Raw genomic sequence first — 12,143 nt, forward strand, 5'->3', positions numbered from 1 at the left:
AATAAACAATTAGCAACAAATTTGGAAACTGCAAATCCTTTGAGCACCTAAATCGAGAAACATTTTAATACCGTAATTAGTCGAGCAACAAATTCTGTAAGGGTACTTTACTCTTGAACGCGTCCCAGCACAACCACTCTTTCAGCCAGTTTTTTGCAATAAACAATTAGCAACAAATTTGGAAACTGCAAATCCTTTGAGCACCTAAATCGAGAAACATTTTAATACCGTAATTAGTCGAGCAACAAATTCTGTAAGGGTACTTTACTCTTGAACGCGTCCCAGCACAACCACTCTTTCAGCCAGTTTTTTGCAATAAACAATTAGCAACAAATTCGGAAACTGCATATCCTTTGAGCACCTAAATCGAGAAACATTTTAATACCGTAATTAGTCGAGCAACAAATTCTGTAAGGGTACTTTACTCTTGAACGCGTCCCAACACAACCACTCTTTCAGCCAGTTTTTTGCAATAAACAATTAGCAACAAATTCGGAAACTGCATATCCTTTGAGCACCTAAATTGAGAAACATTTTAATACCCTAATTAGTCGAGCAACAAATTCTGTAAGGGTACTTTACTCTTGAACGCGTCCCAGCACAACCACTCTTTCAGCCAGTTTTTTGCAATAAACAATTAGCAACAAATTCGGAAACTGCATATCCTTTGAGCACCTAAATCGAGAAACATTTTAATACCGTAATTAGTCGAGCAACAAATTCTGTAAGGGTACTTTACTCTTGAAAGCGTCCCAGCACAACCACTCTTTCAGCCAGTTTTTTGCAATAAACAATTAGCAACAAATTTGGAAACTGCAAATCCTTTGAGCACCTAAATCGAGAAACATTTTAATACCGTAATTAGTCGAGCAACAAATTCTGTAAGGGTACTTTACTCTTGAACGCGTCCCAACACAACCACTCTTTCAGCCAGTTTTTTGCAATAAACAATTAGCAACAAATTCGGAAACTGCATATCCTTTGAGCACCTAAATTGAGAAACATTTTAATACCCTAATTAGTCGAGCAACAAATTCTGTAAGGGTACTTTACTCTTGAACGCGTCCCAGCACAACCACTCTTTCAGCCAGTTTTTTGCAATAAACAATTAGCAACAAATTCGGAAACTGCATATCCTTTGAGCACCTAAATCGAGAAACATTTTAATACCGTAATTAGTCGAGCAACAAATTCTGTAAGGGTACTTTACTCTTGAAAGCGTCCCAGCACAACCACTCTTTCAGCCAGTTTTTTGCAATAAACAATTAGCAACAAATTTGGAAACTGCAAATCCTTTGAGCACCTAAATCGAGAAACATTTTAATACCGTAATTAGTCGAGCAACAAATCTGTAAGGTACTTTACTCTTGAACGCGTCCCAGCACAACCACTCTTTCAGCCAGTTTTTTGGCAATAAACAATTTAGCAACAAATTCGGAACTGCATATCCTTTGAGCACCTAATTGAGAAACATTTTAATACCCGTAAATTAGTCCGAGCAACAAATTCTGTAGGGTACTTTATCTGAGCTTTGAACGCGTCCCAACAGCACAACCACTCTTTCAGCCAGTTTTTTGCAATAAACAATTAGCAACAAATTTGGAAACTGCAAATCCTTTGAGCACCTAAATCGAGAAACATTTTAATACCGTAATTAGTCGAGCAACAAATTCTGTAAGGGTACTTTACTCTTGAACGCGTCCCAGCACAACCACTCTTTCAGCCAGTTTTTTGCAATAAACAATTAGCAACAAATTTGGAAACTGCAAATCCTTTGAGCACCTAAATCGAGAAACATTTTAATACCGTAATTAGTCGAGCAACAAATTCTGTAAGGGTACTTTACTCTTGAACGCGTCCCAGCACAACCACTCTTTCAGCCAGTTTTTTGCAATAAACAATTAGCAACAAATTTGGAAACTGCAAATCCTTTGAGCACCTAAATCGAGAAACATTTTAATACCGTAATTAGTCGAGCAACAAATTCTGTAAGGGTACTTTACTCTTGAACGCGTCCCAGCACAACCACTCTTTCAGCCAGTTTTTTGCAATAAACAATTAGCAACAAATTCGGAAACTGCATATCCTTTGAGCACCTAAATCGAGAAACATTTTAATACCGTAATTAGTCGAGCAACAAATTCTGTAAGGGTACTTTACTCTTGAACGCGTCCCAACACAACCACTCTTTCAGCCAGTTTTTTGCAATAAACAATTAGCAACAAATTCGGAAACTGCATATCCTTTGAGCACCTAAATTGAGAAACATTTTAATACCCTAATTAGTCGAGCAACAAATTCTGTAAGGGTACTTTACTCTTGAACGCGTCCCAGCACAACCACTCTTTCAGCCAGTTTTTTGCAATAAACAATTAGCAACAAATTCGGAAACTGCATATCCTTTGAGCACCTAAATCGAGAAACATTTTAATACCGTAATTAGTCGAGCAACAAATTCTGTAAGGGTACTTTACTCTTGAAAGCGTCCCAGCACAACCACTCTTTCAGCCAGTTTTTTGCAATAAACAATTAGCAACAAATTTGGAAACTGCAAATCCTTTGAGCACCTAAATCGAGAAACATTTTAATACCGTAATTAGTCGAGCAACAAATTCTGTAAGGGTACTTTACTCTTGAACGCGTCCCAACACAACCACTCTTTCAGCCAGTTTTTTGCAATAAACAATTAGCAACAAATTTGGAAACTGCAAATCCTTTGAGCACCTAAATCGAGAAACATTTTAATACCGTAATTAGTCGAGCAACAAATTCTGTAAGGGTACTTTACTCTTGAACGCGTCCCAGCACAACCACTCTTTCAGCCAGTTTTTTGCAATAAACAATTAGCAACAAATTTGGAAACTGCAAATCCTTTGAGCACCTAAATCGAGAAACATTTTAATACCGTAATTAGTCGAGCAACAAATTCTGTAAGAATTGTTTATTGCAAAAACTTGCTGAAAGAGTGGTTGTGCTGGGACGCGTTCAAGAGTAAAGTACCCTTACAGAATTTGTTGCTCGACTAATTACGGTATTAAAATGTTTCTCGATTTAGGTGCTCAAAGGATATGCAGTTTCCGAATTTGTTGCTAATTGTTTATTGCAAAAAACTGGCTGAAAGAGTGGTTGTGCTGGGACGCGTTCAAAAGTAAAGTACCCTTACAGAATTTGTTGCTCGACTAATTAGGGTATTAAAATGTTTCTCAATTTAGGTGCTCAAAGGATATGCAGTTTCCGAATTTGTTGCTAATTGTTTATTGCAAAAAACTGGCTGAAAGAGTGGTTGTGTTGGGACGCGTTCAAGAGTAAAGTACCCTTACAGAATTTGTTGCTCGACTAATTACGGTATTAAAATGTTTCTCGATTTAGGTGCTCAAAGGATTTGCAGTTTCCAAATTTGTTGCTAATTGTTTATTGCAAAAAACTGGCTGAAAGAGTGGTTGTGCTGGGACGCTTTCAAGAGTAAAGTACCCTTACAGAATTTGTTGCTCGACTAATTACGGTATTAAAATGTTTCTCGATTTAGGTGCTCAAAGGATATGCAGTTTCCGAATTTGTTGCTAATTGTTTATTGCAAAAAACTGGCTGAAAGAGTGGTTGTGCTGGGACGCGTTCAAGAGTAAAGTACCCTTACAGAATTTGTTGCTCGACTAATTAGGGTATTAAAATGTTTCTCAATTTAGGTGCTCAAAGGATATGCAGTTTCCGAATTTGTTGCTAATTGTTTATTGCAAAAAACTGGCTGAAAGAGTGGTTGTGTTGGGACGCGTTCAAGAGTAAAGTACCCTTACAGAATTTGTTGCTCGACTAATTACGGTATTAAAATGTTTCTCGATTTAGGTGCTCAAAGGATTTGCAGTTTCCAAATTTGTTGCTAATTGTTTATTGCAAAAAACTGGCTGAAAGAGTGGTTGTGCTGGGACGCTTTCAAGAGTAAAGTACCCTTACAGAATTTGTTGCTCGACTAATTACGGTATTAAAATGTTTCTCGATTTAGGTGCTCAAAGGATTTGCAGTTTCCAAATTTGTTGCTAATTGTTTATTGCAAAAAACTGGCTGAAAGAGTGGTTGTGCTGGGACGCGTTCAAGAGTAAAGTACCCTTACAGAATTTGTTGCTCGACTAATTACGGTATTAAAATGTTTCTCGATTTAGGTGCTCAAAGGATATGCAGTTTCCGAATTTGTTGCTAATTGTTTATTGCAAAAAACTGGCTGAAAGAGTGGTTGTGCTGGGACGCGTTCAAAAGTAAAGTACCCTTACAGAATTTGTTGCTCGACTAATTAGGGTATTAAAATGTTTCTCAATTTAGGTGCTCAAAGGATATGCAGTTTCCGAATTTGTTGCTAATTGTTTATTGCAAAAAACTGGCTGAAAGAGTGGTTGTGTTGGGACGCGTTCAAGAGTAAAGTACCCTTACAGAATTTGTTGCTCGACTAATTACGGTATTAAAATGTTTCTCGATTTAGGTGCTCAAAGGATTTGCAGTTTCCAAATTTGTTGCTAATTGTTTATTGCAAAAAACTGGCTGAAAGAGTGGTTGTGCTGGGACGCTTTCAAGAGTAAAGTACCCTTACAGAATTTGTTGCTCGACTAATTACGGTATTAAAATGTTTCTCGATTTAGGTGCTCAAAGGATATGCAGTTTCCGAATTTGTTGCTAATTGTTTATTGCAAAAAACTGGCTGAAAGAGTGGTTGTGCTGGGACGCGTTCAAGAGTAAAGTACCCTTACAGAATTTGTTGCTCGACTAATTACGGTATTAAAATGTTTCTCGATTTAGGTGCTCAAAGGATTTGCAGTTTCCAAATTTGTTGCTAATTGTTTATTGCAAAAAACTGGCTGAAAGAGTGGTTGTGCTGGGACGCGTTCAAGAGTAAAGTACCCTTACAGAATTTGTTGCTCGACTAATTACGGTATTAAAATGTTTCTCGATTTAGGTGCTCAAAGGATTTGCAGTTTCCAAATTTGTTGCTAATTGTTTATTGCAAAAAACTGGCTGAAAGAGTGGTTGTGCTGGGACGCGTTCAAGAGTAAAGTACCCTTACAGAATTTGTTGCTCGACTAATTACGGTATTAAAATGTTTCTCGATTTAGGTGCTCAAAGGATATGCAGTTTCCGAATTTGTTGCTAATTGTTTATTGCAAAAAACTAGCTGAAAGAGTGGTTGTGCTGGGACGCGTTCAAGAGTAAAGTACTCTTATAGAATTTGTTGCTAGACTAATTTCGGTATTAAAGTCTTTCTCGATTTAGTTTCTGAAAAGATATGCAAGTTTTGAATTTGTTGCCAATTGTTTATTGCAATAAAGTTATAAACTGCAAGCAACAAAATCGGTGAAGCGTTATCAGTATCGAGATATAATTACTATTTTCAGTTTTATTGTTATGCTAATGTGGAGTTGTTAGGGGTGGTTTTTAATCGATATTGATGGAGCAACAAAATCAGAATTGTTATAAACTGCGAGCAACAAAATCTGTGAAGCGTTATCAGTCGAGATTTAGCTACTATTTTCAGTTTTAAGGTGTTGTGCTAATGTGGAGTGGCTGGGGGTGGTTTTTAATCAATAAAGGTGGAGCAACGAAATCGGAATTGTTATAAATTTCGAGCAATAAAACCGAGGAACTGTTATCATTCGATCTATGTGGTTATTTATAATTTTAGAATGTTTTGTTGCTCTAGGGTAATTTTGGGGTGGTTTTCGGGGTTTAATAATGGAGCAAAAAATTTGGGAATAGAGCAACTAATTAGCAACTAATTAGATCTAAAGGAATCCACCGCATTTGTTTAATTTTTTTTTAAAATTTTTATTGGTTGTGCTAACTAAATTTTAAGTTGGCACAGCCTTTATTTTCTCCGAATCGGCTGGAGCAACAAAATCGGGAATGGAGCAACTAATTAGCAACAAAAGAGCACTAAATTTTTATATAAGTTTTATTCGATTGTGCTAAAGTGGCTGTGCCAGCTTTATAGACGTATAATTACGAACGTTAATACAGCGGAAATTCCGAGCTATTTTAAATTATCGCGTTGTGTTAGCAATATTCTATTTTTATCAACAAACCAATTTATCGCATAACTACACGTACAATCGCTTATATATTTTCCCGAATATTTTCTGCGTATACGAGAAATTGTTATTATTTTTCATTTCGTGCTATTAAGATAAATGCTTCAGTGAAAGTAAATGTTCCTGCACTCGAACGCTTAAGGGAAAAAACTTATTATCAATCTTAAGTGTGTTGTTTTATAATATTAAACTTAATTATAATCTTTAAATATTTTAAGATGTTTATAAGATAGGCTATTTTAAATATTATATGATATTGATTCACATTCAGGTACTACAAGTTTTTATTATGTTCGAAATAATGTTAAAATTTTTTGTTTTTCTCATATCAATAACGTTTTTATATATTTCACATTTCAATTTATTATGCAATTGGATCATTTTTTATATCGTGAATCCTTACAATAGTTCAACAGTTTTTTACTCTGCGTCGTTACGTATCCGGTTACTGGGATTTTTACGGTGGATTTCTAAATAAAAATCTCACGGAAGTCAAACTACAGAGAGAGTCATGCAGAATTTCGCACGGCGATGCCCGCGCGGGTAAATATGAGTCAACCCTACTTGGTCGGCGTAATGCTCGGCGAACTTTATTCATTTAATAAGATTACTCGTTACGTCTCTCTAGGTCACGCGGCACGTAGCTCACACGTTAGGTATCTTTAATCAGCAGGACGACCTACACGGGAGATGCGCGTGTGCACGTGCGCACATCCGCTTTCTTCCCGACGACGAAAAGTCATCTGACGTATCTCCCGCGCCCCAATGTACAATGGCGAATTTATGCCGCTTAAGCAAAACCTTCTCACGCGCGCTCGCGCCCGTTGTTATTTCGAAACGATAGGCGGGCGAAGGTACTATTATGAGAAAGAGAATGGCCGGGCTGTTTCCTCGACGGGCACGCGCCACACCATTCTCTGTCGCGCGCGAAGAAAGGAGCCGGGGAGATAAACGAAAGGAGCCGAAAGGAGTTTCCTTTCTTACGTTTCCGCGCGATAACGCGGAAAGACGCGGAAAGGAAAAACCGCGTTCGAGAAATGCGATAAACATCTCTCTCGCCGGATCTCGCGAGAGAAAACCGATTTTGCAAAAGAACGGAAGCCATCCGACAAATCAAGTCCATACGATGAAATTCACGATAGAGTTTCAATGCATCGCGAAATACAAATTTTTCTTTTCGCAATACCGTTACGCTGTCACGCTTTTATCTATTCAAATCGCCTGTCCGCACCGTTATCCCGTCCGGGGAGCTGCTCTCGCCCTTTCTTGACAATCGGGAGCTAGAGATTCTAAGAGAGGCGACAGATCCTCAGGTGTCTTCCGCCGTGCCCGAACTGTGATGGTAAAATCTCGCAAAATTCGTTTATCATCTTGCACAAGAGCTTGCGTCACCAACAACTTCACGCTCGCGTAAGCACGTGGTAACGGGAATAGGGAAGTGGTGGCTCCTTTCACTTAACTACATTTCCTGGATGCAACAAGGAGTTTCCTGAGTAACAAGTACCTGAGCGTTCCAAACAATGCGGCTCACTATCCGCGAACAAGAGCCGACATCCACAAAGTAAACCGTGAACTCTCAGATTATTCGTACGAGTCGTTTGCACGACGACGAGGAGCGGAGGAAGCAGGCGCTTCCGGTGCGGAAATTCGCGACCTTCAGCGGAAGCCCGAGGAAGACCGCAGAGACGACGTTGGAGGAACCAGCTGAGGGAATAATTACGTTGCACAAACATTAGCGATTCTACGAGCGAGCGACGTTCGGCCATATGACGGAATAGACGCCCCATCCGTCTTCGTTGACGATTTAAAAATAGTCCCTCGCTAACAGAATTATTATTATCCAAAATTCTAAATTCAGGAGTTTCTCAGCTTCAAGCGGGTGTGTGAGGAAAAAAATTCTTCGAGCCAGATTCTTCTCTGGCTGCGAAAATAATCACCAAGTAACGAGATGTCGCGAATTCCGCGAAAACGAACTCTTATCCGGGGTATCAAAGTTTGGCGGAAGTTTGGCGACGTCGCGAAGACGAGTGAAAGAATTTATCTCGAAATACACCCACGGTGGACGGCGCACGAGATGTGCCTTGAGGCATGAAAAAAAGAAAAGGAAGTGGACACGGGCGTCAGATCGGCGTCCCCGGAACGCGAACTATTTCTGGACATTCCCCCCGGAGGATCACTTGCGAAAAATTCAGTTCCTGGTTTAGACGCTTAGTTTAGACGGCGCGTTCCTATGCGCCGATCCAACGTTCTAAAAGTACACCGTAAAAAGCTTTGTAAAATTGCAACTATAATAGTGGGTAATTTTCAGACCAACTATATAATAGTTGTAAATTTTCTCGTGTCCATCATTTTGCAGTATACAAGTAAAAATAATTTAATATGTCATAAATTTGTTTACGGTGTACACACAAGTGTAAAAAACAAATTAAGAAATTATTGCAAAATTTATATACAAAGTTACATGCACATAAAAATTTACAACTATTGTAGTCGGTCTCAAAAAAATTACCCACTATTATAATTGTAATTTTGCAAAAATTTTTTACAGCGTAGATGGAAATTGACAGTCTTTTCCTTGCGTACCGCGCGGCGCGTCGGCAAAAGTTATGCAGATCAATCTTCGGAACTCATTAAACTTTTACAGCCAATCTGCAATCGCAAATATTGTATTAGGATTCAAGTGACGTATATGCAATGTTTATAGAATCATCACCGTGCTCTACGCGCGGTTATTCTCCCAAAGTTTGCAATTACGAATTTTTTTTATCGTTTAACAAAAAAAAAAATATTTTTAAAAAATATGACGATTATGAACGTGTCGGAATGAATGTCTTTTCTCTATAAATTACAACCGTCGTTCCGAAAGACCGAAATTTCCGTTAGCGATAGTATCTATTTCAATTAAAAACGCTAATTATTTCAACAGGATATCGTGCGATTCATCATGTCGCGGCTCTAATTACAGTAGGAAAAGAAAAGATCTTAATTACAATATGCGGTATCGACACACGCGCGGTATCTGCCTTCTGTTTTCCCCGACATGATATATCGACGCAACGCTCGGTTAGACATCGCGTATAACCGGTTGCGTTGCGTAATTCCCGTCAACAATATACTACGGCTCGTCAAGGTGCAATGAGTCACAAAAATATGAGATTGAACGAAGGAAAAAAAAAAGATATGCCCCGATCCTGCCAGGATTCGAACCTGGAATCTTCTGATCCGTAGTCAGACGCGTTATCCGTTGCGCCACAGGACCAGCTGATTATGAAATAGTTTCAAATGATATATCTAGGGATAGAAATCGTCAGAAACAAAAACGAGACTCATTGTCAGATACCTTCATTAAGTTTGATGTTGATATAACCATGAAAAATACAAATAATATTTTATATTCCAAGATACGACGGTTTTCCATATGTATTGTTGTATTTATTATATAATTAAAAAATTATTTATTATATGTTTAACTATTTATAACTATTTGTCGTCGAGTTTCACAAATCACCTCAGATCCTGAGATTAAAATGGTCATCAAAACAATTGGAAAATATCTTACTTATATATTCTATGATTTAAATCGTCCATGTATACGAATAAAAAAATTAAAATAGTAAAATTAAAATAATCAGTTCTAATTTCTAAAAACATGTCTGCCTTTCTTGCGACTTTCTCAAAAGTCTTTACAGATTTTTTAATTACGACCGCGTTGCGTTCACCGTTAACCATATACGAATGTATGTACACTTGTAACATTTCAAAGCTTGTAACATACATTTCTGTTAACAAAATACACATTATTCTCAGCGCCAAGCTTGTATAAATTCAAAAAAAGAAACGAATCTATCAACCAAATAAAATTGAGGGACTGTAATAAAAATAAAGGATAGTTCAACTTTTATCCTTTTTTGAGAAAAGAGGACATATATTTTCTAATGAATCTATTATTCGCATAAAATATATAACGATAAATATCTACATGTCCATTGCATAAGAATGAATTATCGACCATCGAATATTAAACCAAAACCTGTTTATTTTCATTTTCAAGTGCAAATTTTACAATAAAACGTTCTATCTACCATGAATCCCAATGTAAAATGTTAAAAACGTATGTAAGAATGAGCTGATTTCAACGAGCGACCATACGCTGATAATTTCATTTTGTGCATATAAGGCAAACACCCGTCTCGCTCCTTCGTAAATCATTACACGTCCTTGCCTTCCCAAGAAACGAATGTTTCACGGACACATTGAATTGCAGTCGTGCCTCTTTGGGCAAACCGCTCGTTTTCACGGCATGCAGTGTCACGTAAAAAATATCGTTCAATGTCAACGATGATACAGCCACAATCTTATAAAAAGTTTCGCACGAAAATTCTGTACGTATCTCCTGTATCATTAAATAATAATAAATTCCAACTTTTTTCCTAAAATAATTATGTTAAAAATTTTGTAATAAACGGAAAACCGAGTAAGTTTTACCTTTAAAAATCATATAACGCCAAAAGATCTCTTATCGGGATATATGCAAAAGTTCTAGCGGTTTAAGTGGAAGCCTTTCAGCTATTCTGCTCCCATTGTTAATGCATGCTCTATCTTTATAAATAATTCTTATAATAAACAATAATTTAATTATAAAGAAAAGTTTGATATTAATAGCATTCATGGAGAGATTTTATCAAATGAGAATGGAGATTGATAAACAGAGCATAATGAGGTTAATAATTACATACGGAAGCATTGGAATCAAAACCGACTACTCCTTTCGCTTATTGCATCATCGCCGTACACGTTACATATATCCTGCAGTGTGTTTCAGCCGCAGTGTATCTTACATCGGATCAAATTCAAACAATGTCTGATATGTAACTTATCAGCCTCTATGTTTACTTGATACAATTTTTTTCACGAGAATGCCATATCAAATTAGTATCAAACTTTCCCTTATTTTATAGCTCCATTCTTGTTTATCATTTTTGTAATCATAAGAATTAGTGTAAAGATGGCGATACAGTGAAATCAGCGTACTCAAGTTGATTTTGAGTAAAAAGTGTTCGATACTTATGACTATATAATTGCATAGTAAAATAATGATATGGCCAAGAGCTTTATTTATAATTATTACTGTAACGTCAGTAATAATAACTTTATATGTATTTATAGCTCCATAACAAACTATAAAAGAAATTTAATATAAATTATGCTAATTTCAAATATTAATGTAGTAAAAGATTAAAAAGAAAAGAGAGAGACAGAGAGATGTATATAGATGGTAAAAATAAAATGAAATTTCTACTTAATAAATGTAATCACATATAAAAGTTAGATTCGTTTTTAATAGATTTTATACAGAAGAAATCTATAAATGTATAAATGTGGTTTTCATTTCTTTATCCTTATCTAAGCATCAAATCATTTCTAACAGTATTGAAACAGTGCAACGTTTAATTCCCGAGATACGAGGAGATGCAACTTTAGAGGACCTATACCGATATATACTGGCGACCTTCCTGTACGCATTAATGGCCCGTCGGAAAACAATCGAGTAATTATCTCCGGATAATTATTCCTGAAGCGCGTCACTCGACAACGATGATGCCAAATCAGCGACTGGACAACGTAATTACGCAATTAACCCGCACGAAAGCGAACCGTTGACTATATAACGACTCATTGATTACTCTCATACACGTGAATCGCGAGTATCTCGCACGAGACTCGCGAGGCGAGTGATATCGGAGACGTCGGAGGGGAGGGGGGGGAGGTAAATGTGCGTCTCCGCGGACGCGTTTCCGGGATGAGAGCGCGAGTTGTATAAGCGCGCGTATTGTTCCGCGCGTATTCATCCGCGTGGGTATCGACGAGCTTTAAAAAAAGAATCCCTCCTCCCCCTCCCCCCGAGGTAAAACTTGCGCGCGATAGCTGCGTTCGACGCGTGTCACGTTTTTTAACACGTCGTGAACGCGCGCAAATCAATATGCGACGATGATGTGCAGATTTCCAGAGAAATCACGGCACAATGGGCCGCGCGCGGGGCGCAATTTCAATATTTATAGGACAATTCAGCCGTCC

The 12,143-nt window shown here is 37.6% G+C and overlaps 1 protein-coding gene and 1 non-coding gene across 2 annotated transcripts in view; both read right to left on the minus strand.

Annotated features, from left to right (window-relative positions):
* Positions 1 to 12,143, minus strand: part of LOC105832559 — a 31,728-nt gene that overhangs the window by 18,550 nt on the left and 1,035 nt on the right. The window lies entirely within an intron of this gene.
* On the minus strand, positions 9,255 to 9,327 carry Trnar-acg. The gene has a single exon. It is a non-coding gene; the product is annotated as a tRNA-Arg (tRNA).

Source organism: Monomorium pharaonis, chromosome 3 (assembly GCF_013373865.1).
Source record: "Monomorium pharaonis isolate MP-MQ-018 chromosome 3, ASM1337386v2, whole genome shotgun sequence".
Taxonomy (NCBI): domain Eukaryota; kingdom Metazoa; phylum Arthropoda; class Insecta; order Hymenoptera; family Formicidae; genus Monomorium; species Monomorium pharaonis.